The sequence below is a fragment of the Mercenaria mercenaria genome, chromosome 8 (genome assembly GCF_021730395.1).
Source record: "Mercenaria mercenaria strain notata chromosome 8, MADL_Memer_1, whole genome shotgun sequence".
Classification (NCBI taxonomy): Eukaryota; Metazoa; Mollusca; class Bivalvia; order Venerida; family Veneridae; genus Mercenaria; species Mercenaria mercenaria.
In genome coordinates, this window is record NC_069368.1 from 81,706,152 (window position 1) to 81,727,059 (window position 20,908).

At 33.2% G+C, this 20,908-nt stretch overlaps 1 protein-coding gene across 7 annotated transcripts in view; it reads left to right on the forward strand.

Moving 5' to 3' along the window:
• LOC123565989 (neuronal acetylcholine receptor subunit alpha-10-like) overlaps positions 1–20,908 on the forward strand; it is a 115,528-nt gene that overhangs the window by 43,654 nt on the left and 50,966 nt on the right. The window contains exons 1-2 of one of the 7 annotated variants that reach the window (XM_045359779.2): positions 17,985–18,000; positions 19,432–19,525. The exons of 1 other annotated variant lie outside the window; for it this stretch is intronic. The gene's annotated coding sequence lies outside the window, so the exon portion shown is untranslated. Of the gene's footprint in view, positions 1–4,346; positions 4,576–13,313; positions 13,484–14,891; positions 15,020–17,846; positions 18,001–19,431; positions 19,526–20,908 lie in introns of those variants that run through there. 5 more of the 7 variants (XM_045359781.2, XM_045359780.2, XM_045359775.2 and 2 more) reach the window with 5 other exon arrangements.

Below are 20,908 nucleotides of genomic sequence, written 5' to 3' on the forward strand. Positions count from 1 at the left end.
TTTTTTTTCTATTTCCATTCAAAGACAACCACCCTCAACTGTGCATTGAATTTAGTGGTGAATTCCAACAAGTACTGACTTCACTAAATTGCTAATTTCAAAGTTAAATATATAGCCAGGCAGCTATAAAATACTTCAAAATGCACAGAAAACATTATATTTCCAGATTTTAAGGATATTTTCATGATTCAAAGCAACACATTTTTAACCAATCAGCTGAAGTCTCATTGAATGTTACGGGTTTCCCTACACATTTTTCAACCAATGCGAAGCCGGCAAATAATAACAACATCTGACCTAAAGAGAATATAAAATTCCAGTATACATGCATTTCAGCTATTATTATGTTAAAGTAAACACTTACCAAAGTAACAAATGTGTTATTTTTACTCTCATCCAAATCCCATGCCTCTTGTCCCCTTTTATCTATAGTGTGTCACAGTGTCTTAAATCAGCTATATTGAAAATATGGAGTAAAACTGCATTTTCTTATTTAAATGATCACCATGAAGTCAATGTTGAGACAATATACATGAAACCCCTCCTATATTGAATGAATATAGTCCACTTCAACCAAATACTACTTACATACACTTTCAAGCATAAATGCTACTGCAAAGAGCTGTTTTCATACCCCTTCCATCACAAAAACAGTGTTTTTCTGCATTATCAACACATTTCTCATCCTAGGGGATTACTGAAAGTGACTTAAGCATTCAAAATACAATAAATAAACACTAGCTGATACCAGCATAAAGATTACATACTATTGACACTGTCGTTAGAGCATTTTGCACCTTACATGTCCTTCAAACAGACCTCTGCTGCATATTCTTTTCATCAGTTTTTGGCCACTATGCCATAGATATAAGCATTTTTCCCATTGAAAGACAACAAATTATATAAAAATGATGCAAATATAAGCAAAAGGAGGCATAATCTTGCCAGGTATGTCAATTTTGCTGTTGAAAATTGCTGTACTCTCAAATAAATGACAGTCAACCACCTCTGAAGTGCCATTTTAAGGTTATTTTCACACATATTTTGATCATGGAAATGTAAAATACATATTTTAGAACATATTTTTGCAATTAAGAATGCCTGACAAACTACTCTTGCATGAAAATAATTATTGTAGAGCCCAAAATACTTCAATGAATCAGTTAAAAGCAGAAATATAAGAATTACAAACAATTAAAGGGAGATAATTCACTTAATATATGTATTACTTTTTCATTTCTGATAAATCCTTGGCTCAATTTTGGCATTTTTCAGACAACCTGACTAACAACAAGACTAAAAATGGGTTATAAAAGGTGTTCATCATACTGGAAAGCAAATAAAATATGTATCAACTTACCACCAAAGAAATGTGTTCAAATGACAAATACCTCTCCTGCTTTATCCAACAAGACAACACACAACAGACTACTGTTTGATCCTTAGAATGCCTATATAATGTAACTGAAGACTGGCCACTTAAACAATACAAGTAAAATAACTAATTTTTGTAATATAACTTCCAGCTGAACCCCACAAACAACACATTTTACTGAATAAGTGATTCTAGAGCAATGTCTATATAGCTGAGTCTTTACACAATATTCATGTGCCCTTTAATGTACTGTTTTGATAAAATATTGTAAGCAGCAAGCTTACAGATATTCTAATATTCTACTTACAATGTTATTCCTGCTTCAAATTGAGCTTTTGAGCATCTGAATCAGTAAAAATTGTCTGAAAAATGTGATACATAATCTTTGTTCACACAAAAAGAGAAATAAAAATGGCCAAAATGGCGCCCCGGAAACTTCCATTGCTTCAAGGAAAAGAGAAAAAAATTCTATATACAATTTTGAAGGTTGTAGGGGCAAAACTTAAATTAAGTCTGCCTGTAACTATTTATTTTTAGTGTCATACCTCTACAATTATTTATCAGTAAGCATTCTGGGCACTGTCAGTACATGGTTTTTCCTACAATCTTGTTCAAAAATCTTCATGGAACCACAGCCAGTTAAGTATGTTCTGAGACCTAAATAAAAGATTTACAAGAAAATAACAATGCATTCATCCAATACTCCACCCCTCCTTAATATCCTGCTCAATGAGAAAACTTTGGATCCATGCAGACACCAAAAACTTGAAATATCACTTAGATTACATGAAAACACATATTTGAAATATTGATAATACAAAGTTTGAGCACCTCTGGTCTTGATAGTGGCTGAAAGTATGTACCTACATGTTTAAATTCCTGCAATTGTAGTACTAAACAACCTTGGAAGCTTTGATTCTGTTAAAAACACTAGCAGAAGCATGTTAAATAGCAAAATTTATTTTCTGTACCTGTTACTTCAGTTAAGTCACAGCTGAAATGAAACCTTCTTTAGGTCAGACACTGCTATTAATTTTTCCATAGGCTTACATTGTAAGAAATGACTCTGTAGGACCCCCTTAAAACTTTTGTTGACACATGAGGTGCCATTTACCCTGTCAAATAGCATTCCAGACACAAAAAAAATAACACTTTTACATTGGCATGCAGGATCCATTTTTTTTCTATTTCCATTCAAAGACAACCACCCTCAACTGTGCATTGAATTTAGTGGTGAATTCCAACAAGTACTGACTTCACTAAATTGCTAATTTCAAAGTTAAATATATAGCCAGGCAGCTATAAAATACTTCAAAATGCACAGAAAACATTATATTTCCAGATTTTAAGGATATTTTCATGATTCAAAGCAACACATTTTTAACCAATCAACTGAAGTCTCAATGAATGTTACGGGTTTCCCTACACATTTTTCAATCAATCCGAAGCCGGCAAATAATAACAACATCTGACCTCATGCACCGCGTTCTGGCACTGGCTTTAGGATTTTATTGTTTGTTTGCACTCCACGTAGAAACTTGACAGCCTTTACACTTCCTTACTGTTTTAAAAGTGTTTTTCAATTGCATGTACAGTTTTCATAACATAAAAGAAGTAAAAAGAATCATGTTGGCGCGGTTTACGAATTTCTGTGACTGATTCGGGGTGCTCGGATGTTCTTGCAGACAACCAGTCTGCGTTTTTTACATAAACCGGAACCGGAAAACATTGAAAAAATTGCCTCAGTATTTGCAAACAACAAAAACGAATAACTATATACGGACGTTACCGTCTCGGGGATTTTCATCCCCTATTAAACTTTAATCAAGCAATTTCATATTGGCCTTTTTATTTGTCCAAGGGTTGTTGCATTGGTCCGAGGCCGTAGGCCAAGGGCCAATACGACTGCCCAAGGACAAATAACTAGGCCAATATGAAATTTGTTTTGTTTGTTTGTTTTTGGTTTAACGCCATTTTTCAACAGTATTTCTGTCATGTAACGGCGGGCAGTTAATATAACCAGTGTTCCTGGATTCTGTACCAGTACAAACTTGTTCTCCGCAAGTAACTGCCAACTTCCCCACATGAATCAGAGGTGGAGGACTAATGATTTCAGACACAATGTCGTTTATCAAATAGTCACAGAGAACATACGCCCCGCACGAGGATCGAACTCACGATCCCGCGATCCGTAGACCATCGCAGTACCTACTGAGCTAAGCTAACTTTTGTCAAACTTCATGAGCTTCAACTTAAGTAGAATGAAATCGGCAAGAAAACACTAAATTTACTCTCGGAAACGATACTATCGCTGGAGCTAATAAATAATCTGACTTGATTCAAGTACGCGAGCAGTGTGGCAGCCATTTTGTTTTTATCAAAATTCATATCTGAAATATACTAGCAGGATATGGGATATATCCTGTCTCCACGTGACGTTTTTTGACCAATAAAAATGCAAGAAACTTGTAGGAGGCAAAGTAAACTTACAATCTCCAGTTGATATAAGACGTTGTTTTTTTCCTGCAATCTTTTGAATTGTCTTACATTTACGGTATTAAGGTTTCTGTCTGTTTATATTATTCGAACGCAGTTATCAGGAGCTTTTTTCTTTCTGATTTTGTTTTACTAAAGCAATGACACTGCAACTTATGTTCATATTACGTACCAAGTAATGAGATCCAAGCAACTAAAAAGGCAAAAAGACTTACCTTGCGTCATTCATTTCGCTATTTACATTTAAAAGCAGTTTCATCGGACCATTTTTTTTCCATAGTATTGTAAACACTTTTTGCATTTAGTATTGTTTAGATTATGATGCAAACGTATTTAGTATTGTTTAGCTTATGATGCAAATGTATCTGATAACATATACTGCCATTTTAATACAGTAAACTTTTTTGACCGCTAAACTTGATTCAGTATTATATCTGGTAAATCATTTGAAGATTACTAAAATTTCTTTACTGACGTGTCTGAATCATAAAAGAATCATGAAAGGATATCAAATTATGTTAACCTGTCATCCAACATTTGTAATAGTGGTAAAACATTTGTTGATATAAATCTACATTTGAGCACGGTAAGCATTTACAGAGAAATAAATAAAAGTGCGCGTCTACAATAGAAATTATTATATGAAGGACAGTTGTGAAATATTTACTAAACTGTAGGAATAGGAGTAACAAAATCTGCATTAGGCAAGTACATTTATTTTGACCGTATCCCAGAGTTTCAGATATGCATATGCAACAGAAATGTTTTATCAGTCACTGAACTAGCTAATAAATTACATTAAAAAGTGGAACATTTTAATTGAAAGACTGAAACGTCGAGATCTGATATTTCTTCAAATATGTCCTCGTAAGCAGGAGTCCGAAATAAATGCGTTAATCACACAGCAAACTATATGACATAAGACAGAAGAAGTATCAGTATTATTATTATAGCTAACATACGAAATATCAGTTTATATAATAAAGATATGTTCTGTAATATTGACTGAAAATATTCAATATTCTATACACGTTGGGATTTAAAAAAAAATGTACATCGGAAGGTTTATACCATCAATTCAAAAAAGTGACTTGCAGGTCATTTGAAGATCTTTGCAAATAGTCATTAATTCTCGTATCTCTATGTTCTTTTCGCTAAACAAAATGCCATTGCTCAATACTTGTATTAAGGTAACTTTATATGGTTTGATATGACAGTTGCCTTGCAGGCAGACGAAAAAAAAAATCCGATTTTTTTAAGGAAATTACATCTATATCAATTTAAAAACAACCGGAAAAGTATAGATTATGAATGAAAAATTAATCAGGAAGTAAGACAAAGCTTAATTCCTTCAATTTTCTGTCTATTTACGATATAGATAAGGCACCAGTTTTTTTACCTTAAGATACAGCATTACTTCAGGTATGTCGTATCTTACGAGAAAATTGAGTTAATCAAAACAATCCTTACGAGCAAGAAAAGGTTTATTACGACCCCCTTAACACTTGAGGGACTTTTGAGTTAGTTACCCCAGAGTTTCATTATACTAAGAAAGTTAAAGTAAAGTCGGAACATTTGAAATCAGAACAAAAACACTCTTGATTTAGTATGCCACAGATTAGAAAATTTAAAAGCTCATATGTTCTTTAGTCTGTTGTGCACCAGTTATAGACAGAAACGCTGCATATATTTAGCCAACGTGTGTGTGGAATATGTACCTAAATTAGAACTTGTCCGAAATCTAGTTTACCTAGCTTATGTTTTGCTGTGCCTGCAGAGCATCTAATCGCAACAAGTTTGGAATGTGCTGATTTCGGCTATAGTGGAGTAAGGTAATAGGAGGACTTTTATTGCTTACTTCTTAGCTGGCAACGGATATAATGCCCACTTGTAAACTGGCAAGGAATATGTTGCTCACTTGTTAGCCTGCAACGGATATAATGCTCACTTGTTAGCTGGCAACGGATATTTTGCTCACTTGTTAGCTGGCAACAGACATATTGCTAACTTGTTAGCTGACAGCGGATATATTCCTCGCTTGTTAGCTGACAAGAGATATATTCCTCACATGTTAACTGGCAAGGGTTATATTTCTCACTTGTTAGCTGGCAATAGATATATGGCTCACTTGCTAGTTGGCAAAGGATATATTCCTCTCTTGTTAGCTGGCAATGGATAGTCCTCAGTTGTTAGACTTCAAAATACACTGAAAATGTTTGTTATGAAGATTAAATTATTAAGTTGAACTGTTCATTTGTCAAAATATAATTTTCGGCCGACATCAGGCCTGGAATACATGTACATAGATCAGAACGGATATGAATAGAATAATATTTACAGTTTATTTCATAATTCTGTGACATGATGATTTGGTTCAGAAAAGTCTATTGCCGAATTTGACGCAAGCCTCGTAGCAAGTTTTGTGGATTTTACACTTTGTTTTGGACCTTGAGCTGTTCATTAGTGTTTAGAAACATGAGTAAGGCAAAACATTCAAAACTGGCATACATTGTTTATGTCAAAAAGTATTGAAAACATGTACTTATTCTGATAGGATGTAGACAAAGGTCTTGATATGATCAGGGATGGACAGTGTTACGTTTCAGTAGCACTTAGCACATTTTCCATGTTATTATAAAAAAAACAACAACAACAACAAAAAAAAAAAAAAAAAAAACCTGGTACGTCAAAGAGTACCATATCCATTTTTCTACTTTTAATCCAAGTTTAACCGGTTTCTGTTGTATGCTGTAGTCAAATTGTACTCCGAGTTCTAAAACTGATCCGATTGCGACTTAAATAGTGCTAAGCAATTACTTAATATGGTATTGTTTCCAGCAATATTCGCCCTAGGTTGGATTTCTTGGTAGATAAATTTGACATCTACCGTGGACTTAAGCCCATCTCTTTCAGGTTGGAATTTTGTTCAACTATGGACGGTAAACCGTTTATCTTCAACACAATTTTATAAAACAAATCTGAATTACATGGAACAGAAATGCGCTAATTTTGCAAATAATTTATTCAATTGCCTTGCATGCCCTCTAACATATCACGTTTTTTTGCAAAGATTTTGATAGAAATTTCTTGCATCGATTTGCCTATTATAACTTTTTCTGAGTGTGTGTGTTCGGGTTTTACGTTTTTTTCATCAATGTTTCAGTCATATAAACGACGGGAAAAACTATTTTCCAACCTTCCCCGATCATATTTGTAAAGACGATGCACATTAAGATTTAATGAATCTGTATTTCTCCTTTTACATGTCCTTATAATGTATTTCATCACAACACGATGCGAGATTGGTAATATTGCAGGAGATATTACGATTAATTGGTAGCTTTAACTCTCTCTAAGAAGTGAAATGCTAACCTTTTGTAAACTAAATGGCTTAAGCTCTTGAGCAGGTTGTATATTGTGCACTTAAAACGTCTGCATATTTTAGTTCTGGGAAACATTTTAAGAATTTTGACCGCCACTAGTGTGACAAAGCTATTGACAGTATGTTATCACGATTGAATAATTTAACTAAAGTATGTCCCTTACCTGAGTGATTTCTGAAGTTTAAAGACCAGTTGGATATAAATGTTCTTAAGAAAATTGTGATTTTCAACTTGTTTACATAATTGTTCCTGGCTCGTATTTGTCGCTTTGAAATTAGGTATTTGTTACGGTGTTCCGTTTGGACAATCGTGACTTTTTATTTAAAACTAAACCGCGATGCACGATGGTACGATGACAAAAACGCGATGGCACGATGATGAAACAACGATGGTACGATGGTGAAAACGCGATGGCACAATGATGAAATCGCGATGGTGCGATGGTACGATGGTGAAATGTCGATGTAATATCGCGTTTTCATCATCGTACCATCGCGTTTTGACCATCGCACCATCGTGCCATCGCGTTTTCATTATCGTACCATCGCGTTTTCATCATCGTACCATCGCGTTATCACCATCGTACCATTGCGTTTTCACCATCGTGCCATCGCGTTATCACCATCGTACCATCGCGTTTTCACCATCGTACCATCGCGTTATCACCATCGTACCATCGCGGTTTCACCATCGTACCATCGCGTTTTCACCATCGTGCCATCGCGTTTTCATCATCGTACCATCGCGTTTTCACCATCGTGCCATCGCGTTATCACCATCGTACCATTGCGTTTTCACCATCGTGCCATCGCGTTATCACCATCGTACCATCGCGGTTTCACCATCGTAACATCGCGTTTTCACCATCGTACCATCGCCTTCCGGTTAGAAATGCGTAGTTCCGTACACTTGATTTTTTTGTCAACAATAGATGAATGTATCTCAATGTATTTTATGAGAAGAAATTTACCATTTAGATTCTGCTGTTTTGCAAAATGTTTATCAAAATATTCACTGCTCAACTCATTAAAACTGTGTAAAATCTTCAAGGCCACGAATTTATGTATGCATGAAAGTAAATAAAAAGCTGGATGTAATAGTTATTCTTGTTAGGATGTAGAAGGTACATAGTGCAATCTGAAAATGAGATTTATCAAGCCTGTATTACTGACACATATACTGTACCACTGCGCATGACCACCGGAAGGCGATGGTACGATGGTGATAATGCGATGGTACGATGGCGATAACGCGATGGTACGATGGTAAAAACACGATGACACGATGGTGAAAACGCGATGGTACGATGGTGATAATGCGATGGTACGATGATGAAAACGCGATGGCACGATGCTGAAAACGCGATTGTACGATGATGAAAACGCGATGGTACGATGATACGATGGTGAAAACGCGATGGTACGATGATGAAAACGCGATGTTACATCGACATTTCACCATCGTACCATCGCAACATCGCGATTTCATCATCGTGCCATCACATTTTCAACATCGTACCATCGTTGTTTCATCATCGTGCCATCGCACCATCGCGTTTTCGTCATCGTACCATCGTACATCGCGGTTTAGGATTCAATAAAAAGTCACGATTGTCCAAACGGAACACCGTAATTCGTTCATGAGAAACCCGTGGTAAATTCCCCGTGGTAAATTGCTATGATTCTATCGCAAAAACTTTTAATGAGGAATTTGACTGGAAGAAATTGGTCTATGTTGGCTTTCTCATGGTGCGGCTCAAATGTAAAAAATAACTTAATTAAAAAGGCGAACTCTTATCTGATACAAATACAAATGAGAAAAACACCAATACTAATTATATAAAGACTTCTGATTTTTGGTGAGTTTATCATGTGTGCTTCCAAAACAAAGCTAGATATCTGTCATTTGACCAAGGTGCATTCGATAATTGTACTTGATAAATACCGTTATCATGCTGATGCACAGTTGCTAGAAGATAGGTAGTTTTCAATTTATTCTAATTGGAGTTTCTGTGTTCAGTTTTGTCGATTTTGCCAGTCAGAGGCATTTTCCAGGTGTATTTGATTTAGACATTGTTTAGGTTAAATGCATGGCGTAGCTCATCCTTTCAAAATATAGGGGCAAAACAAGACAAGACTGAATGGACAATGGATGAGACTACATTCTTTCATAGTCATCGAAACTGCCAATGATAATTAAAGACATTCGTTAGATACTTTGTCGACCGAATAGAATCCAGAAATTTTATGCAAAAATACAAAATATAGAACATATAATATTGAAACTATATAGTAATTATATCAATAATAGTTCCCTAATAGTGTTCGCACATGTATTACAACTATGAATTGTGTTCATATCTTGAACAAATAATGAAATATGATTCTATTGACTGAATTTAGCATTATGTACAGTGTTTATTGTATTAAGCTGAGTTAATACCAGGGGTAAGAGAGTGATTAAACTTTGTTTTAAAAACTATTCTAGATATATTTGCAGTTGAAGTTATAAAACATATTAATTCAGGGAGTGTTGTTAAATACGGTAAAATGACGTTACAGAATGCATATTATATGTAAGACGATGCCGACCTGCGGAAAAAGATAATAAAGGATATAATATTTGATGATTATTTCAGACACTAATTAATTTGTTCAAACATATTTGTGTGGGTTGACTTATAGCATTTTGTTGCTCTCTTTGTAATGGATCCGTGTCATATTTCCTCTGTATAGGCCGTCAAGTTACTGTTGGAATGATATTCTTCATTATAATAGATAAGTCAAACATAGTTAAACCTTTGAGCACGCACATGTGTAAAATGTTTTGGGAAGTCAAAAATATCTCGCTAAGATATCTTTGATAAGTAAGGTTTACTAATTTTCTCTGCTGAAATAATCTGTTTTACAAAAGGCAATATAAATGCTACATCACATTAATCTTTATAGGGCACAGTAGATGTTGAGCAATACACTTAAGCAATATTGCAGACAGCCTTTTCCATGTAATTGGAGAGAGTGTTTCATTTTCTGTGACAGTATTGGCTTTTTTCTCGCGTTTGCCACCTAAAATTTGAACATTAGGCAACAAAGGCTGAAACTAAAGTTAGGTAATGTAATGTATTAATTTCTGGGACGAATTGTAAAGTTAGAGAAATTACTTAAAACAAAAACGGACACATACATAACACACTTGTACATACTTTTAGCTTCTGATGTTGCCTAGAAATTAAAATCGTTCCATACTACTACATACTGTATATACCACTGAGTGCTAGTTTAATACATTACTTTAATTAATGTCCTATATTACATTTACAAATCGATATGATAGAGGATCGTGTGTAACACTGACTATAGCCGAGTATGTTATCCTCGTTCATTAAAGTTATTATCATTGTATTATCATTATCATCATTATTATTATTATTATTATTATTATTATTATTATTATTATTAGTAGTAGTAGTAGTAGTAGTAGTAGTAGTAGTAGTAGTAGTATTATTATTATCATCATTATTATGACGATCATCACCATGATGATGATGATGATCATCATCATCATCATCATCAGGATTTTTATAATAATAATGATGATAATAATAGTATTTATTATTACTATTATTATGCACTATGATTTGCATAAAGGGAAGTTTGTAACGAGGGTGCAAAACTGGCAAAAATGCGCGTGACAGCAAGCAACTTGTATTTGATTTCTTTTTTCTCTACTTTTAACATACACTTAAGTTTTGAGTGTCAGCACTACAGTTTAAATATCATATTAGATCAGGCCTATGACAGGATCGTCATTTCTCGCAGACAGATAAAAGCTGGAAGAAAATGTGAAACTTAGGTATTCTGCTAAGCTTTCAGTCAGACACAATTTATTATGTGACATAAAACTGTAAGCACTGCAATTTTCTACAGAATAAACCACAGAGTTCCATCTTTCAGCAAGTGGTAATATTTTCACGGCATGTCTGAAAATCATAAATCCAAACTGTATTTGAAGAAATCGTTGACTGTCTGGCCTAGTCATGATTATTGTACACCAACGTCATGTTTTACAAACATTTATATATTGTAGACTTATAGTGAGTTATATATGTATGAAGGATGGACACTTAAATTCGAAAGGTTATGCGTTCTTACTTATTGTTTTGATTTTAAAAACAAGCGTGACTTACTATATATGTAAATCGATGAACGTTCTTCATAAGCTCTGAATAAAGTTGGAAGCCATTACTGCGGCCGGGCAACTGCTGGACCACTATTTTTATATATTGTGCGAACGGGTGTACATTCGAACTCTTAAAATACAAACCTGTTCGTAAACCTTTGGCAGAATCTTTCTGTATGTTTGCAAAGATATTTCTGAGTTGTTTTTAACACGGTTCCAGATTCTACCAGCATGTAATTGTTATTGGAAATAAAATGACTGGACAAGAAATCAGCCTTGATGGGTAACAAGTTAATTTGTATGATCTAGTGTCTATCAAAGATTCCTTCTTTCGCACCAGTTCCTTCACCAAGTTTCAGTACGTTACATAACAGTTTCCTTTGGAGTCGATATGTTTTGCAGTAAAGATAATGACATCTTACATTGATATTAATTTTCTATAAAAGCTGAAAAATTCATTGTAAAGAAGAGTGCTATAAGGTAAAGTACCATTGCGACCAGTGTAGATTATGATTAGCTATCACATCCGTGCAGTCTGATCAAGATCTGCACTGTTCACCATCCAGTCAGTATCTTTTTGGTAAGCATTTTTGGTAAGCACCCCTTTTAACAGTTAATGGTACTGTCCAAATTGAAAGATGGACAAGTTCATTATAGAAATATAGCAGGGTAAGGGTTAAGTACCAATTTCAGCTGAAGTCATCGTGTAAAACAATACGGCTCGTTCTCAAAATTCATTTGACACCTAATCACCTTGACCTTTCAGATGGAATTTATTCTCACTCTCGGAATTAAATCAGGAAACTATGTGCATCTGACCTTGAAGATAAGAGGATAAATAATGTGCCGCCCGCTATTTGTGAAAATATATTCTAGTAAAATAATGGAACGAAAAACCTGTCGACAAGGACATACAGTCAGATAGACAGACGGACGCTCCGGCGAACAGAATTATTACTTTAGGGATTCGGCAAAAAGGCGGCGTTATGCAATAGTTAATCTTTATTATTTATGGTGAATTTAAGGTGAACATTAATATGTACCCAACATTTCACTAAAGTTTATAATGTATGACATCGGTACTGTACCTTGTTAAACCTTAACAAGTTGCACTTTGACAGAGGGGCTTGTCAATCAGAACATTGTTTTTGTATTGAGAGTATTTCATTACTGTGGAATAATTACTACACACAGGTGTTTGAATTTCTAGAAATATTTCATAAAAAGTTGACAAAGGAAATACCGTTCTCACATAAAAAATGTCAAAATTTAATAGATCTCAGCTAGTTTATATAGTAGCAACTCATATGTCCGTGTATCAAAAACTTAAATACTGAATATATATGAGAGTATGTTTGTACTATTCATAGATTTTCATTAGGTGAAATCTGATTAGCTTTTAGCCGTGCTGTCCGTCGAGTAAGTGCCCAGCATTTCTTTTGTACAATTCAATCTGACCATTTCGTTTGATTAAAATAAACTAGAAAAGGCTAAAACACAATTACTCGAAAATACGAGTCATAAATCCGATGGATAAACATCATTTTGTTATAACTTTATAATGTTCAACAATTTTATAAATAATTCACTAGTCTTTTCTTCAAAACAACTCCAAATCCCCGTGAAAAAGGAAGCACAACAAAAATATTATTTACTTGATATACAATGTTATCAATTATTTCATTTTGATTTAATTGAGATACAAAAAAGTACTTCTCTTATTTCAAATTATGCCATTAAAAGATTGATCCGCGACAGTTGTCTATTCAATCCCAACACATGGAACCAAAATACTACCGAAGTGTAAAAAGGGTACTGCCATTTTATGTATCCGGTTACAGAACGGGGTAATTTTAGTAAACATTAAAAAGAAAAATAATATAGACATAATATCTATCAAACTACGTAAATATTGGGAACATATGCTATTTAATTGCTGTTAAGCAATTGATAAATACTTTTGGTACTGTATTTAACTCGGTGGAAATACTTCCTAAGCGAATGATATAAAGTTTTGAAAAATTCAGGATGTTTTAATTTCAGCTAGGAGGTATGTTTTTGTTCTTAATATCGAACATATTTTGCTCACGATTTCAGTATAACGTAATTTTATCCTTCAAAATACAATAAGCAGTATCTTTTCTATTTCAATAAAATTAATATAAAGACGAACTAAAGATTTTTCATGCAGTAAAAGGCATCTGGACTTAACCGTTCTGTTCTGATTTGTTTGAATTCAGCTGAACGCTACCATATGAAATTAAATGTGTACAGGGCTACAATGAATCATTTGTTTAGATGTTTTGCACTAAAAATAAACATAATCATGATGAAATGCATTTTTATCAAGAAGTGCTGAACTGAGCAGTCCACTATGGGCAAAAGCACTTGAAATACATGTACCGATTTCAGCAGTTAATGAAAAGCAAATAAAAATAAAAAGTTTCATAGATTGTTTCCATGTCCAAGCTAAAAAAATTAAGGAGACACTTTAATGTGCGTTTTATAGTATCATAAAAAGAAATCATAAGCGTTTCAGTATTACAAAAGCGGGAAATGCATTTTATCTTTATGAATTCCTTGTGGAAAAAATCGGTCTCTTGTCATTTAATTCATATAGAAGGTACACAGTTTGATGGATTTATTTTGTTGAATATATTTATTACTTGTTTTAATTAAGGGTGCCAGGTGTATTTTTTTCTCGTCGAAGTTCAGTAGACCCTCCACCTCCACCCCATGTACACACTCCCAAAGAGTCAATGGTACTAGGACAATATCTTTTCAGTACGAATAAGAGAAGTAGTTCTATAGTTATGAAATAAAACACCTGTTCTATGCGGCAACAAACGAGGCAGACATTTTTTATCAGTTAAACCGATTTTGTTATGATATGTTTGTAAACCCAACCTTTCTCTAATATTACAAGAAGTAATTATGAATTGCATTCATTTCAATAATGGCGATATAAGTAAAAATTATCTCTAGAATGTTCTTTACAGCCCATGTGGTATCAGCAGCCAATAAAAAACTAATTTAGTTAATAGGAAGTTTACAGATGGTAGCAAAACGTGGAACAGCGTTTATAGCAATATCATACAACTATTTGGCAGGTCACTATCCAAGTTCATTTTTTTCCTGGCTGTTTTTTAAAACTTGTTTAAAAAGCTACTTGTTATCAAAGTCAGCCACATAATTTTGGAAACAAAACGTTTGGATTATTTAGTATATAAGATAAGCAATAATTGAAAGTAATAAGTAATTTCATTTTAAAAACGTTAACTCGGCAATTTCTTCAACTAAGATTAACGTTGTGTCTATATCAAGCAAATTTGCGACGCATTAAAACTATTATTATCTGAGAACAAAGGATTATTGCTGAACTGGCGTTAACAGCAAGAAAAAACATTGGCAAACTTAAAAGAACAAGCAGTCAAAAACTATCAGTCGCTGATAAACCAACTAATAAATTGATGTTTAAAGACGTCATTATATAGATCTGCCTGTAAATGATAAAATGTTCTACGATTCTAGTAAAAAATCTCTCGTGAAAACGGTCAAAGGAGTAATGTAATAGGATCATTCTTAAGTGAGTACTTTTTAAAAATTCTGTTTCTCTTTTTTTTCGCATTGAAATTTAATGTTATTCCTCTTAAATAGTTACAGCGCACTTTTGTCAGTAAGGCATGCTTAATGAACTAGGTGTGCTTGTACTACGAGTTAATTAATTAGCGTTTAATATACTTGTAGAAAATGCCATAAAATGAAATTATTTATAAATACAGATTTCCAAAATTTAAAAGTTCTTGTACTACGAGTAAATTAAATAGCGTTTGATACACTTGTAGAAAATGGTATAATATGAAATTATTTATAAATACAAATTTTCAATGTTTAAAAGTCACAAAGAGGTTTTAACCTTTTCTTTAAAGACAATGTGCATTTTAATTATAAGCATGCCTGTAGGAGCAAATCACGTTGTCCAAAGAGAATTTGACTCTTGTCACGGTAAAGTGGACGTTGTAACAGATGTTGCTTGTTATCTATTTTTGATTAAGGTATAAAAATCGAAACTATAAAGAATAGGTTGTCTTGTTTGGTTGTTTAATATGTTATCTCCTGGTTAGAAAACTTGGAAAAAAAATGAAACACTGTAGAGAGCTTACTGATTTGTATAAATAATAAAATAAGTTACTCTGAAACCTTGTTTATTACGCATATGATATGACCTACATATTAACTGGAGATATTCATAGAAAAATATAAGGACGATGGCAGAAAGATAAACTACTTTTATTAACGATTGTAGATTAGGGAGGCTTTATGATGTCCTAGTTATTATATCGATAAATTGACCCATGAGAGTACACAAATTGTCTTTTCATATCTTCATTACAATCTCTCAATCAATTGTTTCATGGCAGATTAATCATTAATGTTACCGCCAAGCATAGAACTCCGTTCAGCCAGGGTTGCTCAAAGTTTTGAAAGACCATTGCTTAGCTCAATAGGTAGAGCGCAGATCTATGGATCGTGGGGTTGGTAGTTCGGTCATGGGCGAAACGAATGTTCTCCGTGGCGATCTAATAGAAGGCAAACTGTCTGAAATAATTCATCTACCACCTTTGATCATCTGAATTAAATGGTAGTTATTTGCAGGGAACATGTTATACTGTTAGAGAAGCTAGGAAATAATGGTTAGGCTAGCTATGCGCTGTAACACAACTGTAATACTATTATAAAACGGTATGAAAGCTTTACTAAAGTTTCTGTTTCTCTCTAATAACCTAATAACATTTCTAAGAAATAGCGGTTTCAGAAATTGAGCCATAAAAGTTAACAATCCATGTAGTTTTTGCACAGATTTCAGAGAATTTCTATTTTTTTTACACAGTTCATGCACGGAATTTTATGACCTTTTAATCGAGATGATTTATTCAATTGAGCTAATTTATATAATCAACCACCGTAGTTCTATCAGATCTAAGAGCAGGATAAAAAATCGGAACATCTTTAACACCAGATGCACAACTCGTGAAAATGTAAGATCTGATGGTTACAAATGGTAGATATTTTGATTTAATTTAATTTGATTTAAAGTAGGGCTATTTATACTGTTGCGTATTGACTGCTGGAAATGCGACTTTGCCTTAAAAAAGAAAACAAATAAGACATTTTGGACACATGAGTGTACAATGGTCTAAGGCCAAATTCATTAGGAACAGCACACACGGACCACACATAAACAGACCACCATATTATACAAATAGCGAGCTTTTCATCATTTTACAGCTATGGTAATACAATTAAATTATTCTCAATCTGATAATCAGGGTAGTAAGTATTCTGTGCAAAGCTTTCGTTCAATTTATTTGCGTTTTGATAGTTCTTACATGAAACAAATAAACAGTTCCGTTTGGTCAAAGTTAAACTTTAATATTCTCAAAAATCTAATAAATACCTTTCTTGAAATCAATAAAAACAGAAAGGTGGTATGTAGAGTAGATTAAGATATAACATCAAAAAAGAATTTGAGAATTTGAAAATGACTCCGTCACACATTAATCGACTGCACTCTACACTGACATTTCAGATGGCTTCCAAGCGTACCATATAACTGTTATGTCAGATATATCAACATTTCAGAAAGGGTAATATGGAATGCTATGTAGGCACGTGCAGTTAGGGCGATTATATGTTCGAATTAGTTCATCCCCAAAAGCTAAAATGACCAGCCTAAGTATCGTGTAGACGATTGAGCAGATAGTATTGTTTATCCAAACAACTTAAAAGAACAGATGATAAGAAAGACAAAGTCTTGCTTAATTATTTAAGATTAGCGATACGATACATATCTGATCATATGAGCTAAATAAAGTTATTGATAACAAATGAACCTAAATTAATTAACGATTGTTATCTATACAAAAATAACCAACCAGCATGACAAAAACAAACGACATTTATCGTGTCAAATGATACATTAGATTTAGCAAAATGATAATTATACTGATTTCGTACAAAATCCGTGAAAATAACAGACTTTAAAGACAACGATTTAAACAGAAGTCATATTTAAGAATACTTACATCATTAGGTAACAAGCAAGATATTTCTACTCTAAAGTATTTTGACCTGAAACAAAGCCTTCATTCACAAGGAAAATAGGAGATAACGAGAAGATATTGTACAAGTCTGAAATTATAAAAATAGACTAGACAGATTAAAAAACAACAATATTAATACCGATAGTTGTATAAAATTGATGTAGAATATTACTTAGATATTGCTCACCTTGAAAATGATATTGCTTTAAAAAATGTGAAGACATAAGGGGTAAGGTTGAACTATTATAAACGATATCAGATTAAGAATTCATGTCGAAATTTACAAAGATCCGGTTTAAAACATTGAAATGAACATTTGACAAATTGTTTGCTGATCGGAGAAAAAATCGGAGGGTCATTCACTAATAAATAACTTCCATAACTATCAAAATCTCTACTTTTTTTATTTGAATTTAACGAGGAGGAAGACATTAACCTTTTCAACTGAAAAGATTAACCAAGGGTAAAGTAAAACTTATACTCTCTTTTGAAGTAATCTTTTACAAAAACTGTTAGATTAATGATTAATTTCATTGTATTCTGTATAATTTGCTACGATATATTTATCATACTTTTCTTTAAATATTGAATCGTCATTGTACATGTATATATGTTGTAAATGGCAAAAAACATGTATATGTTTTTGCTAATAATCTTTTGAATTGAAAAAAAATTGATATAAAATATATATTATGTTTTTCTTTAAAAAGTGAGTACTACATGAATGTCTGTTCACACTGAATTAATTAATTGAGTTGAATTAAATAATAATATACTAAGCGGTTTATAAACTTAATAAATTCAATGTGGAAACATACAAATGTAATGTTCTTTTAATAATATGTTAGGGTTTCCCATTTCTTCTTACATTACTTATTACAGGCCAAGTCCCGACAAACTTCTCCTATGTTTGATGACTGTGTGATTATTAAAGTTATGTAATGGATTAATTTCACTCCCACGACGTCAAACATTTGATATCGTTGTTGCATCTAATATCTCAGTAAGCCTGTCAAAACATAAATAATAAAGGACATCCGTATGACTTAGCTTTTTTCCAGTTCTATTTTGCACAGGGAATAAAGATATTATCGCACAGTATATCATATAACACATTCAGTTATCAAATTTATAAATTATTTAAAGTTGCAATGTGTTTTCTTTGACGGATTATACATGTCGATACTTGTAAACTAAGTCATGTCATAGTCATCGCCGCCCTGCAACTAATCGTAAACAATTTGACCTATTTCATGAGGCTTGTATACGACAAAGTTAAAAGTAAAGGTGTAGATGTTTCACATACAGCATTTCAAATCAAATTATTTTGATTTTTTAAAGAGTAAGCACATGACTGTAACACAGGTAAATTCGTTTTTGGCCAGAATTTAACGATTGCGAAGTAGATCCTGTACAAATGCCTAATGAAATCACTGAAAACGTCAACATTTCTGAAAATTATATTGTTTTTACAACTGAAAAAATAAGCGGTAAATCCAAATGAAAAGTAAAAGTTAATAAAGTTATTGCTTACTTTACACAATGTGTATCATAACAAATTTAGGTATGTAAACTGTCAAACAGATTTCTATTTATCAAATCTGCATAAACAGTCATTTTTTCTTATATATCTAAAATCTCCAGAGAACATAATATTGAACGAATGAATTATAGAAACAAAAGAAGTTGAATTTCTCTAAAGACTGACTGGTCATCATATAACTCCGTCCGTTATTAAATTATAACGGACATTTTACTAGATAAAAATACTTTATTCACTAATTTTTTTTTTGGATGTAACGTCGCATAGGTCATATGGCGACTTTTTCTCAGCCGGATTTTAGTAAATCTAAAAAGTAGGACAATTAATAAAACTGAAGACAATCCTTTCTAGAAGTAATGGACTGGCGGTGATCAAATTCAGTGAGACATGCATAGAAGTTCTTCTTCCGATGAAATGCAAAGTAGATGAATCCCTGAGAAACTCAGTAAGTAATGCGGATCTATTAAATGGATTTTAAAAGGCTTTTTCTTATTAAACACATAAACTGAGCTCATATTGAATAAAGTGGCTGGCAGCAAGTTTTATAACAACTCGTACAATGTATGAGTCGTGTTTCTAGCTGTACACATTCAAAACAGTATGTTGCGTCTACTTGACCTCAGTGTTGTTTTAGTTCATGTGTCCATTCAATGTAACGATAGTGTTCCGCTTAGGCCGGTACTCGACGATTTTTGGATGTTTCACTTTTGGATGTTTATACCCCTGTGAACAGACTTAGTCAAACCGAGACTCTACCATTTTGCTTGCTTGTATTTGATGCTTCCAAAAGATCTTCTTATAGATTTTATTTGACATGCTTAGTTATGTGTTATCTTGTTTTAACGCCTAAATGAGTAAACTGACCATAGTTTTGTTTTTACCATTTTCACATTCTTTCGCGATGTCATATATTTAAGATAAAGGCTGTTTCTTTATTTCTTGTAATCATATATGTAAACAATCGAAATGTACCTCACGGACCTCGTTCGTACTGTCAAATCTCAAAATTAGAATTTTAAAACCAGGCTGCGACTTTTTATTCTGTATTCTTTGAACAAGGAAACAGTCCATCCACAGATTTTTAGAAAATATTTCCATGGTAAAAAGGCAAACAACCTATTCATATTACTAGCAGCGATTGTCATAATAGGATACGCTCCAGAAGATGACAGATTTGTTGCAAGGTTTACTTAGCAAGATATTGCACTGAAGTTGATTGGTAATCGTCTGGAGCATCAGGAAATTGATATAAATGTGAACAATGTCTACGTGTTTGTCATCGATCTGCTTGTTTTATTCCAGAAACATTTGACTTTATAAAGAAACAAGATTCGTGAAAAGTCAACAACAGAAATGTTGCAAGAAACAAGACATTATTTCTCACGCCTTACTGATGTTAGCATAATCGATCTTGTTTGCATAATCTTCATAAAAGCAAAAAGGAGATAAATGAAAATATAGAGCCACAGTGACTCAGCAACAGGTGTCATTATAGGGAGATATGCCACGAACCTTGCAAATTATCAGATTGACTGGGCTTTTCGAAAAGCCCCATTATTATATTTACATCAACGCGTTAATAAAGGTTATGATTTAATGCAAATATGATGCATATACGGCTGCAGTAACAGACAAGTTCAGACGAAGTCACCTTACTAGTTTCTGGCTCTAGGAGATTGTCTTGAAATTAACATGTTTGATTAATGTGTTCTGTCAGAAATCAAACATTGCTGAAGGTACATTAATGTTTAAATGGATAGTCTTGGCTGTATCAGTTTCCTGCAGATACCCTTCTAATGATGCTTGCGTTTTTCATCTTCCTAGAAAA